Source organism: Meriones unguiculatus, chromosome 16 (assembly GCF_030254825.1).
Source record: "Meriones unguiculatus strain TT.TT164.6M chromosome 16, Bangor_MerUng_6.1, whole genome shotgun sequence".
NCBI lineage: Eukaryota > Metazoa > Chordata > Mammalia > Rodentia > Muridae > Meriones > Meriones unguiculatus.
In genome coordinates, this window is record NC_083363.1 from 29,013,191 (window position 1) to 29,025,147 (window position 11,957).

The 11,957-nt window shown below is 47.4% G+C and overlaps 1 non-coding gene across 1 annotated transcript; it reads right to left on the reverse strand.

The window, feature by feature from the left end:
• On the reverse strand, positions 1-107 carry LOC132648437 (U6 spliceosomal RNA). The gene has a single exon (XR_009586839.1). It is a non-coding gene; the product is annotated as a U6 spliceosomal RNA (small nuclear RNA).
• Positions 108-11,957: the final 11,850 nt, after the last annotated feature.

Genomic DNA, 11,957 nt, shown 5'->3' on the forward strand with positions numbered 1-11,957 from the left:
GGGGACAGCTACTAGACCATGAATTTGGGTGTCGTCCTTGCAGTGGGGCCATAGTGATCTTCTCTGTATTGTTCCAATTTTGGTCTAGGTGCTGCTGAAGTAAGCACAGTAAGTCCTTCCTGAAGAGCAGAAATTCAAGCCAAGAGTTGATGGGCGTCGGCCAGGCTGCTTCTATACCAGATGAGTTTGTCACTTCCCCAAGCACAGAACAGTGGGAAAGCAGTCAGAAGCAGAGGGCCTCGGGTCATAGGCCAGCCGTGGCCTCCGCCTAGCATGACCACGGCCAAATGACTGAAGCACTCTGTGTCTGTTTCCGTAGCAGACTAAGCATTAGCATCTACCCCACAGTGTTGTGGGTCTACGAATTCAGTCCCTGTCCTAGTTTTCTCCTGTTGCTGTGAAGAACTACCCTGACAAAGGCAACTTAAAGGAGAAAGGTTAGAGCAGCCACAGGTTAGAGCCCACCATGGCAGGAAAATCACAGCAGGAGGAGCTTGAGTGGGCTGGTTATGTTGCATCCAAACTCAAGAAGCGGGGAGCTTGCGTTCAGAGCTTTCTCCTTTCTGTACAGTCCAGGTCCCCAACCTGAGGAACAGTGCCAACCACTTTTAATGTGGATCTTCCCAGGTAACCTGACCAACATAAATCCTTTATCCACATGGCCAGAGGCGACCGTCTTGAAGGTGTGTGGGAGGCTTGTTCCCAGGCGACCGCAGATTCTGTCAAGTGACAATTACACTGATCAACATAAACACGCAAAGTGCTTAGGCTAGTGCCTGGTACCGAGGTGGTCTGTCTCCAATGAGGACCCAGAGGCTCTGGAAGGTCCCTGGATGACCTTCCTCTCGCTGTGACAAAATACCCAACAAGATCAGCTTAAGGAAGGAAGGGCGGTGCTTGACTCACGGTTTGACGGGGCACAGTCCATAACGGCAGAGAAGGCGTGTGGGTGGGAGCTTGAAGGAGCTGGCCACCTTGAATACATGGCCAGTGTGTTAGTCAGGGTTCTCTAGAGTAACAGAACTTAGAGAATGACCGTGTGTGTGTGTGTGTGTGTGTGTGTGTGTGTGTGGCTGTGTGATTTATTAGAATAACTTGCAGGCTACGATCACAGTAATCCAATAGTGGTTGCCTATAAATGGAAGCTCCAACAGTCCAGTAGTTATTGAGTCCATAAGACTGGATGTCTCATCTGCTCTTTGGCAGATGCTGGCATCCCAAAGAAGTGGGCTTTAATGCCGGTGAAGGAATGGACTTGCTAGTGAGGTGAGAGCAAGCAGGCAAGGAGAGAAACTTCCTTCTGCTAGATCCTTTATGTAGGCTTGCAGCAAGCTGTGGCCCAGATCAGAAGTGGGTCTTCCTACCCCAAAGATCAGGATTAAATGCTGATCTTTCCACTTCAAATGATTACCCCTCACAGGGGTACCCAGCCATTGGGGTTTTAGTTAATTACAGAAGTCACCAAGTTGGCAACCAAGACAAACCATCACAAGCCCACTCCTTGTCAACTTGACACACAGTAATAACTCCTTATGTCATGATTAATCTCCAAATGAAACAATGACCAGGTCATAACTATGCCTAACGTGATATAACTATCCCTCAAACAAATACATTATAAATTAAGAATAGGTGGTAGTGCCCATTGAGAGATATTCTCTTAGTATCTTGAATATAAACATGATAACCATTGATATTCTCTTAACTGATGTTACATCACATGATGAAGAAATTGAAAAAAGAGCACACAAATAGGCCGAGAGGTGGTGGCACACACCTTTAATCCCAGCCTTTGGAAGGTGGAAGCAGGCAGATCTCTGTGAGTTAGGGAGGCTAGCCTGGTCTACAAGTTTATACACAGAGAAATCCTACCTCAAAAAAATCAAAAAAGAAAGAGAACACAAATATCTTTTTAATAACTTATTTAAAATTTTTATTTTATATGCGTTGGTGTGAGGGTGTCCGAACTGGAGCTACAGTCATCAGCTGCCACGCGGTTGCTGGGAATTGAACCTGGGCCCTCTGGAAGGGCAGCCAGTACTCGTAACCTCTGAGCCATCTCTCCAGCCCCACAAACTTCTGAACAAAATACCGCAGAAACACCCATGTCAATTATAATCCTTGTGTTTGCAACTCGTCATGGCCTTAGCTGGTATTTGTAACCACCTTCCTCTACTACCCATTCTGTGTTTCCTCCACCCTCAGCAAGCACCTCAGCAGCTCTCAGCTCTTTTCCTGGAGGAGTGACCCCTACCTTCGTTCCTGATGGCTCTATGCCCTTTGTCATACTGCCTGGATTAGGGCCTTTGACTTTAATCACAGGACACAGTAGCACCAAGAGATGCCTGAAAAGATATACTGCGTTCTTTCTTACCTCCACTGGGAGAAGCAATCCACCTTCCCCACAGTGATCGGGATCAACCCTAACACTGTTGTCCCTTTCTTGGCCGGTTGGTCTAAGGGCATCAGAAGCCCAATGTTGCCAGGGGAAGTCCGAGCTTCCAGTTCAATGGAGTGTTTATTGTGGCCCCTGTGAAGAGCAACCCCTGCCCCCCACCCGCTCACCCCCACAACTGGAACCAACATTTTTAGGCCAGCGGCACCCCTTGATTGCTGGCTGTGCGAGAAACCGTACCATATATTGGACGCTGATTCAACACAAATACCACCTTTTGGATAACTGTGTCCCAGCTCTCCAGGTTACTGACACCTAACAGACACTGAAACTGTGTTTTCAAAAGGCCCTTCCCCAACAGCCTTCACCCCTCATAGCCTGCGGCAGGCAAGAGAGATGACCCTGAGGTCATGAGAGCTGGAGAGCTAGCCCTGCCCCTTGCCGGCTGAAGCACTAGGAGAATGGGCCATGCACCTCACCTGTATAGCACAGTAGAGCTAGCCCTGGTGTCAGGGGCATGGGTGAGCCAGCCCCAAGGATGCGAGAGCGGAAGGGCTGGCTCTGCTCCTCCCTCACCTGCTGTAGCCCTTGGGTGAGCTAGTCGGGGCAGTGCTGGAGAACTTGCCCTGGTGGTGTGGGTGCTAGAGAGCTGGCAGGATGACCAACTCAGCTACCACCCACACCCAGATCCAGTACTTTGAGCCGGCCCACTCCAACATCTAATCTCTGAACTGCTGGAGCATGTGACGGGGCCAGTCCTGCACAGTTAAAGCTGCAGGATCTCCATGACACACGGCAACAGCAGGGTATCTGAGAGGAGTCCGAGTGAGAATCTAGTGTTGATGGTGCAGCAGAAGTCAGAGGCCTCAAGCCAATCCAATGACTCATTGCAATGAGCATTTGCAAGTAAAGATGTGTGGACAAAAGGGAATACTGTGATACAATGCAGCTCCCACAGTGAGCTCGTTTTGTTTTGTTTTATTTGGAGAGAGGAGGTTGCAAGGGCAGAAGGCAGATATGAAGGAATGGGGAGAAGAGTGGGGTTGGGGTGCATGATGTGAAAGTCACAAAGTATCAATTAAAAGCAATTTTTAAAGGCCCTTTCATCTTCCTCTCAGGCCAGCTGCTTCAGGATGGTGGGGAACATGGTAAACCAGTGAATTCCACAATCACAGGCCCCTGTGGCACTTCTCTGACTGTGAAGTGAGTTCCCTGGTCAGAAGAACACTGTGGGGAACACCATGACAATGGATAAGGCATCCTGTAAGTCCGTTTATGGTGGCTCTGACAGGAGTATTCCATGCAGGAAAGGCAAATCCGTACCCAGAATAAGTATCTTCTCCAGTAAGGACAAAGTGTTGTCCTTCCTGTGGAAGAAGTGGTCCGATATAGCCAGCCCACCATCAGGTCACTGGCCGGTCAAGGAAAGAGAAATGACTGGAAAATTGGTGAGAAAGATACCTGAGGAAGAAGTCTGAAGACAGATCTCTCAAGATGCGTGTGTCCCATGTCAATGCTCATCAAAGGTGACATCAGTTGAGGAGGAGTTCAATAATCAGGTAGATAGAATGACCCGTTCTGGGGATAGTCAGCCTCTTTCCCCAGCCAGCCCTGTCACTGTGCAATGGGCCCATGAACAAAGCTGCCATGGTGGCAGCGATGGGGGTTGTGTGTGTGTTCAACGACATGGGCTGCCACTCACCAATTCTGGCCTGGCTCCAGTCTGCGATAGTCAGGTCAGCCAGGAAACGGAGGGAGAGCAGTGCTCACTCGACCCATTTCTCCTCGTCCCCCTTGTTATTTAGACCAAGGCCTCTGCCCATGAGATGGGGCCACTTGTTCAAAGCTGGCTCTTCCCTCTAAGTTAACCCTCTCCAGAGATGTACACAGAGAAATGACTAACCTTGCTCCTCGGGGATTCTGAACCCAGGAAAGCCAACAATGAAGATTCTATACCACAGTCACCCAGCTACATGGGACAGAGCTAGGATGTAAAGGAGGTTTTAACACTCTTTAATTGTTTTTAAGATTTTGTTTATTTTATGTATGAGTGTTCTACCTCCATGTACACCTGCATGCCAGAAGAGAGAGTCAGATCTCATTATAGATGGTTGTGAGCCACCATGTGGTTGCTGGGAACTGAACTCAGGACCTCTGGAAGAGCAGATAGTGCTCTTCTCTGCTGAGCCACCTCTCCAGCTCCTCACTCTTTAATTTTTTATTACACTTGTCTGTGTGTGTATGTATGTATACAGGTATGCATGTGAAGGTCAGAGAACAATTTGTGGGGATCATTGTCCATGTAGTTATAAATTCAAATTCAAGTCACCTAGCTTGGTAGCATGAACCCACTGAGCCATTTTGCAAATTCAAGCTTTTAGTACTCTTACTATCCCATCAGAAGAAGTGATGGTTGATGGCTGGCCACTTCAATGTGGCCTAATGTTTAACTTCAAGGCATACTGCAAAATGCATGCATGGGAGAAAGGGGTGAGCAGACAGGACCAGGACGTGGTGAGGAAGAAGTATACCAGGGCAGAGGCAGTGGGCTAGGAGGGTCCAGGGCTGTAGTAAAGGGAGGAGGGGACTGGCCAGAGATCAAAGGCTAAGGGAATAGAGAGACAAGACTAAGTTACCTAGATGGTAGAGAGGCCTCTGCCAAAGACAGGGAAACGCAAGACATGAGACTAGCCTCGATTCCTGGCAAATTTTAAACGAAGGTGGGTGTTTGTTAGCAAAAGGCTTACAGAGCCAGAAGCCTGGACAACAGGGAACACCATGTGACACACTGTGATACAATGCAGCTCCCACAGTGAGCTCGTTTTGTTTTGTTTTGTTTGGAGAGAGGAGGTTGCAAGGGCAGAAGGCAGATATGAACGAATGGGGAGAAGAGTGGGGTTGGGATGCATGACGTGAAAGTCACAAAGTATCAATTAAAAGCAATTTTTAAAGGCCCTTTCATCTTCCTCTCAGGCCAGCTGCTTCAGGATGGTGGGGAACATGGCAAACCAGTGAATTCCACAATCACAGGCCCGCTGTGGCACTGCTTCCGGGTGCTTTCTGGGTAAAGGGACTGAAAGTGACAGGTTCCCAAACGCACTGCAACAGAGACGGTTTGGAGAGACAAGTCCCAGCACAGCCCAGCACAGCCCAGTTCCACCTCCTGTCCTGGCTCTTCTTGCCAAACCTCCGTCCTACTCCAAGGCAAGAAAATGAGCTTGACTTCACCAGAGATCCTCCAGAGCCTCACCTCGGCCCCCATTCTCCTGCTTCCTATGTGCACAGGTCCATTTCACAGGCTCATTCTATCCCACAACCAGCAGGAAAGGAAGGAGGGCAGGGAAAGAGGAGGTGTGCATGGCGCAGACTAGTGAGAACTTCAGACATCCTCATTATACACAGGAAGAAATAGACCCAAGAGTGTCCCCATCTTCAGCCCTGGCACTACAGTAAGATCCTAAGTCCTTGTCACTTTACTCTCAGATAGAGCCAGAGTTGCCCACCACCTTTGCGCTAGTCAGCCACTGGTGTCCACACACATTTGTCTTCTCCAGAGTATTAAGAAATTAAGGCAAGCCAGGTTGTGACAGAGGCAGGTGGATCTCTATGAGTTTGAGGCCAACCTGGTCTACAGAGCGAGGGAGTTCCAGGATGGCCAGAACTACAAGGAGAAACTCCATCTCAAACAAAAACAAAACAAACAAAAAGAAAGAAATTAAGGTAACATAGTTGCCTTAAAACAGAAACAAAACAAAACAACAAAAAGAAAGAAATTATGGTAACATAGTTACCAGATGCGAAAATGGACAGTGAGTGATGCAGTGATGTCCCGGGTATCAAGCACGGAGGCTAAAAGCATCCTTAGAGCTGGCTGAATGGAAGCCCTTTTTCACGTGAAACTTGGGCCGAGAAATAAGAGTCCTGGGCCCCATGGGATGCTTCTGCTGTTCCATCTGTTGCTGTGAAGAGACACCATGACCATGGCCACTCTCATAAAGGAGGGCATTTAATCAGCGCTGGTGTACAGTGTCAGGGGTCTAGTCAATTGTTGTCACTGTGGGGAGCATGGCCGCAAGCAGGCGGACATGGTACTGGAGGAGCAGCTCAGGGTTCCTCACCCGGATCCAGAAGCAGCAGGAAGACAGGCCCTGAGGCTGGGCTTCGGTTTTTGGAACCCCAAAGCCCACCCACAGTGAAACACTTTCTCCAGTAAGGCCACACCTACTCCAACAAGGCCACACCCTCTAGTCCTTTCAAATGGTGCCTCTTCTTAAGCAATCAAATATATGAGCCTACAGAGGTAGGTTGTTCTTATTCAGACCACCACACCATCCCTCCTTTTATCACAGTCATCTATGGCCTCATGGAACAAATAACTCCCTATGAGTGGCCTAAGACTGTTCGGGTTGGGGGTTGGGGCGGGGCTGTCTTCTATGCAGAAGAGTCAGTTGGGGGCTGAAACAGCAAGGTCTGCTTGGCAATTTCTCTGTCTCCAAGTAGTCTCAGGGCCTCTGTGCGTGGCCTCTCGCTGGGGATAGTTTAAGCTTCCTTCTGCGATGGCCATCTCAGGGCACCCAGACAGATTACATGGCAGGTCATCACATCTCCAAATGCAGTATCTCGAGAATCAGGGGATCCAGTGCCATGTTTTGCCCCTTAACATTAGAAGTCAGCGAGTGTCCCTTGAACTTTAGTTACTAGGTTGCCAACCTAGACACCACCCCTCAGAGAGAAGAGTGTCAAAGACAAGAACAAATCGGGGCTGGAGAGTTGGCTCAGTAGCTAAGAGCGTTTGCTGTTCTTCCAGAGGACCTGAGTTCAGTTCCCAGCCCGAAAGCTAGGCAGCTTACAAGAACTTTCAACTTTAGTTCCAGGGGATCTGATGCTCTCCTCTGGTCTCCAAGGAGGGCACCTACACACAGGTACACGTAAACTCATCCACATAAATAATAAGAATAAAACAAAAACAAGGCTGGGAAGGTGGTGGCACACACCTTTAATCCCAGCACTTGGAGGTAGAGGTAAGAGGATCTCTGTGAGTTCAAGGCCAGCCTGTTCTATAGAACGAGTTCCAGGACATTCAGAGCTACACAGTGAGACCCTGTCTCAAAAAAACAAAATAAGTAAATAAATACATAAATAGATAAATAAAACAAAAACAAGAACAACCAAAATAAGTTACAAAGGCAGAGAGTTCCTGTATATCCTTTGCCCCTTTTCATTTGGTGCTAATGTTCTTTCATGGTATATTTGTCAAAGCAGAGAATCCATTGCTAGTGCCTGAGGATAAACTCCAGACTTTGTTCAGATTTTTTTCCAGGTTTTCACTAATTATTTTTTTAATTTATTTGTATTTTATGTGCCTTGAAGTTTCGCCTGCATGTATGTCTGTGTGAGAGTGTTCGGTCCCCTGGAACTCGGGACCAACAGCCATGAGCTGCCATGTGGGTACTGGGAATTGAACCCAGGACCTCTGGAAGAGCAGCCAGTGCTCTCAACCTCTGAGCCATCTCTCCAGTCTCTCTACCAATGATTTTGATGGTGGTTACCTAATTATTTTTTATTATTACATTTGTCTGTTCGTTTGTTTTGTATATCTATGTAAGTGTGGGTACACAGGCCCGGCCTGCACGGGAAGGTCAGAGCATGACCTGCAGGGGTCAGTTATCTCTTTTCAGGTTGCAGCTCTCCCGGATCTGACTCATGCGGTCATCCTGGATGGCAAATGCTTTAACCTCCTGAGCCATCTCACGGCCCTCTACCAATTACTTTCTCAGGATTTAGTTTCAGATACCATGTCACATTTTACCCTGACGGACACATGATCGTAGAGGACCATGCGGGAAGGTTGGAGTGTTTCAGGGGAAAGGCAGTGATAGTGGGCCAGTGAGATGGCTCGGCAGGAGAGGTGTCTGCTGCCAATCATGACGACCTGAGTTCAAGCCCTAGAACCTACACAGTGGCAGAAGAGAGCTGACTTCTGAAAGTTCTCTGAACTCCGCACGAAGGCTGTGGCACGTGTCCATTCATAAACATGCATGATAAATTATAAATAAATAAAATTAGGAAAAAAGGAAGCGGTAGCAGCGGCCTGGCTCAGGGTATTAGAGTCAAATCGTGAAAAGTAGTCAAATGTCAAATACTTTTCTGTTATTATTGTTGTTTTGGTTTTTCAAAAAGTTTTCTATGTGTGGCATCGCTGTCTCGGAATTCACTTTGTAGACTAGGCCTCCAATTCCGAGATCCACCTGCCTCTGCCCTCAGACTTCTGGCATCAAAGTGTGTGCCACCATGTCTGGCCAAATTCTTGACAGATTTGAAGTGGAATCTGCAGGATGTAGACTGTAAAAAAGAGAAGCGGGTCTGGGGAGCTTGTCCAATAGGTTCAGTGCTTGTTTGAACAATCGTGGAGACCTGAGTCCGAATCCCCAGAGCCTACAAAAAGCCAGACATGCCGCAGCCCTGCAATCCCAGCTTTTCCATGGCAAGGCCTCTCTCCAGAAGCCTGCGAACCAGCCAGCCTGGCACGCCAAGGGCCCTGGAAAACAACAAAGATATCCTGCCTCAAACAAGGTGTCCTCTGACTTCCATGTGCAAGTTTGTGCCTTCCATGCATGCATAACCCATGTATACCTAGGTTATAGATATACATGCATACACAGATCACAGACACACGTTCACACACATGTCATAGACACATGCACACACACCATACAAATGACATCATACACACATGTGCATGCACACACACATACCATACACACACATCACACATATATGATGTACAGCATATGTACAGCACATACCCACACAGATAAAAGAGGAAGAGGAAGAAGGCTGAAGGGATGGCTCAGTCAGTAAAGTGCTTGCTATTCAAGCAGGAAGTCCTGAGTTTAATCCCAGCACTCATTAAAAACAGCCATCTCAAATATGGTGGCAGGTGTTTACAATCCCTGAGCTCCCTGGCCAGCAGGCAGCTTTGCCTACTCCATGAACTCTAGGCCAGTGAGTGACCCTGTCTGAAAAAACAAGGTGGATAGCAGCTTCTGAGAAGGGTCGGTCCTCTGAACTCCACAGGCACCCATATGGGAGATGAGAGAGAGAGACCAAACATGACTGGATTTTGATGATCTTGGCCTAATATTGGACAGGTGGCATATCCACTCTCTAAGACAGGTAAAACTGACTGGAGGAAGTTCTCTGGGGTGGAAATGAGTAACTCACATTTGCAAATGCTAAGTCTGCTAGTCCATGTGGAGGGTTAGGCCTCTGTGACTTGAGAGGAGCCATCTTCCAAAGCTAGCTCTTCACAGTCATTGGGCTGAGTGGCATCAGGAAGGAAGGAAGAGAAGACAGAAAAGAGGGCTGGGCATGGAGATCCAGGAATATGGAAGAAGTTTCTTTCTCTGCACCCCCACACACCTGCCCAGTAGTGTGTAGCCCCAGCTGACCGGGAACTTACTGTGTAGCCTAAGCAGGCCTGAAACATGTAGTGATCTTCCCTCCGCCTCCTGAGTGCTTAGATTACAGGTGTGAACCACCACAGCTAGTTTGAACACAGAGAACCAGAGGTTGGAATTGGAGAGATGGCTCAGAGATTAAGAGCATTGGCTGCTCTTCCTAGAGGTCCTGAGTTCAATTCCCAGCAACCACATGGTGTCTCACAACCATCTATGATGAGATCTGGTGCCCTCTTCTGGCGTGCAGGTGTACATGCAGACAGAACATTGTATACATAATAAATAAAGAGGAAGATGAGGAGGAGGAAGAGGAAGAGGAAGAAGAAGACAACAACAACAACAAAAAACTCCCACTGAGAACCAGAGGTTATCTGTTTGGGTTTTTTTTTTTCCTCCTAATTTTTTCTTTTTCTTTTTAAATTTTTTTTTAAAAGACAGTCTCTTGGGCTGGAGAAATGGTGCAGAGTTTAAGAGCACTGGATGTTCTTCCAAAGATCCTCAGTTCAATTCCCAGCAACCACATGGTGGCTCACAACCATCTGTAGTGAGATCTGGTGCCCTCTTCTGGCTTGATGGTACAGATGCAGGCAGAATACTGTATTTAAAAAAAAAAGTCTCTCATTGTGTAGCCCTGGCTGGTCTGAAACTGGGGAGGTAGACTAGACTAGCCTTGAACTCACAGAGATCTGCCTGCCTCTGCCTCCCAAGCTCTGGGAATAAAGGCGTGGAAGGATTCTAGGAGGGCCAAGGGCACTTCCCTCTGGAGATCTAGTCTTCAGGAACTCATATGGGTAAATCCCACTACATTCTATTAGTCAAAGCAAGTCACAAAGTTCAGCTTAAATTCAAAGGACTCACCTCCTGCTGAGAAACAGCCAGCAGCGGGCATGGGTCATCTGAGACGGAGGGCAGGGCAGGGGCTGTCCTTACAAGCCATCTGCCATCCATGGTGGGGGAATCCTCTCTGGTGCACTGAGTCATTGAGATCCCAGAACAATTCCCAGCCCCCCCAGAAGAGTTACAAAGAAGTGGGAAGTGGAGTGAAGAGAACGACAATAAGCCAGGTGCTAAAATCTTCAGAGAGTGAGGGGGAGGCCAGGGATGCCAGCGGCTGCGAAAGCTTCCACGATCTTTATAGTTTTATCAGCGGATTTTAATAGATTCCATCAATGAAGAGGGGTTGTTCCTTCTCCACGCCGCCTCTAGCTCAGTCACTCATCAGTGAAGATGACGTCGCTTGCTCTACGTCGCTTGCTCTACGTCGCCTGCCATATATGAGGATCTGGGATCAGTCTCCAGCACTGGGCTGGGGAGGGGAGGGGAGGCCCTGTTTCTCAGCGGGAAATGATACCTGCCATCGTCAGTAGGGAGCCACCTGTCGCCCGGCATTAACACATAGGTGCTCAATAGCTATTTGTTGAATGCATTTATAATGACACAAAAAAGGAATATATATTGAACATACACATAGAATCTTTGCTTGCCTTCTGAGTCCTTCTTTCCCTTTCAAAAAATACAAAATATAATTATAAATTATAAGTATTGGCTGTGTGTGTGTGTGTGTGTATTGGCCATGTACATATGTCTAGGTTAAGTTATAGTGGGTTATTATACAACCACTAAAAATTATGCTTCTGAGGACTATTAACACATGATATGAGTTTTTTCTTTCTAGGACAAAGCACTGTAGGTCCATTACAATTATACCTATGCACAAATACCTGGGTACCAAAGGTACTAACACTGATAACAGCTTTATCAAGATCAAGGACCGTAGATTGCTTTCATTTTACTTCATCTTTTTTTTTTTTAAGTCATACATGTTCATTGTGATGAAATAGAAACCATAAAGAGTATTAGTGAGGAAAAATAATCTGAGCCAGGCGTGGTACATGCATGACTATAACTCTAACACTGAAGAGAATCAGTAATTTAAGGTTATCCTTAGCTTCACAGTAAATTCCAGGCCAGCCTGAGCGACTTGAGACTTCGTTAAAAGGGAAGGAAGGAATCAATCAAGAAGGAAATCAAAGATTCTACTTGTCACACAGAGAACTATTGCCAATACTGTTCTCTCTCTTACCTCCCCACTCTGTGTTTCT